At 43.0% G+C, this 1007-nt stretch overlaps 1 protein-coding gene across 1 annotated transcript in view; it reads left to right on the top strand.

Moving 5' to 3' along the window:
- Clip1 (CAP-Gly domain containing linker protein 1) overlaps positions 1 to 1007 on the top strand; it is an 80884-nt gene that overhangs the window by 4844 nt on the left and 75033 nt on the right. The gene's annotated exons all lie outside the window — the stretch shown is intronic.

The following is a 1007-nucleotide window of genomic DNA, read 5'->3' as shown; positions in this document are numbered from 1 at the left end:
TTTTTTTTTTTTTTTTTTTTAACCTTGAACTCTTGATCTTACTGCTTCTTCTTTTTACTTCTGTCAAGCACTAAGATTACAGGGATAGTCAACAGTGCTTGTGGACGTTGTACATCGTGGTGCGGAGCCTAGTGCGCACCACGATGTACAACGTCCACAAGCAGTGCTTCCTGCCCTGTTTGAATTCCAGTCCTGACTTCCTTTGGTGATGAACAGCAGTGTGGAAATATAAGCTGAATAAACCTTTCCTCCCCAACCTGCTTCTTGGTCAGGATGTTTGTGCAGGAATAGAAACCCTGACTAAGACAGGGGTTGAGGAGGTAGCTTAGTAAAGCCTCGCAAGTTTGGGGTCTTGAGTTTGATCTCCAGCACGCATGTAAGAAGCTAAGCATGGTAGCACACACTACAACTGACGTGCATTTATAACCAGGGATGGGGAGGTGACAACAGGGAGTCTCCGGGCTCAGGTGCTAGTTAATGTAGCCTTATCAGCAAGCCCCATGTCCCAGTGAGAAGTCCTGTCTCAAAAAACTAGAGTGCATCATGTCAGTCTGTGGTCATCACTTCTTCCTACAGCATCAGGTAACCCCTTGTTGGCTGGCTTCTGAAAGTGGGATTTATATGTATAGGCATATGATATGTAATGTATGCAATATATATACATATATACATGTGTGTACACATATATATGCATATATATATGACATCAGTGAATATGTGCCACTTTGAAGCCATACCAGATTTTATCAATTTACATAGCTTAAGTTTTATTTTATTTTAATGTTTATGTCTTTCTTGCATTTATATATGCTCACCATGTTCATGCAGTGCCCACTGATGCCAGAAGAGGGTGTTGGATCCCTGGGACTGGAGTTGGAGATGGTTATGAGTCACCCGGTGGGTGTTAGGCATCTTCCTTTGGAAGAACAGCCAGTGCTCTTTTTCTTTTTTTTAGAACTGAGGCAGAAGCCATAGAGGAGTGCTGCTTGCTCCTCGAGGCCTGCTTT

The sequence above is a fragment of the Mus pahari genome, chromosome 23 (genome assembly GCF_900095145.1).
Source record: "Mus pahari chromosome 23, PAHARI_EIJ_v1.1, whole genome shotgun sequence".
NCBI lineage: Eukaryota > Metazoa > Chordata > Mammalia > Rodentia > Muridae > Mus > Mus pahari.
Note: the sequence above shows the minus strand (reverse complement) of the source record. Positions and strands in the feature narration are given on the sequence as shown.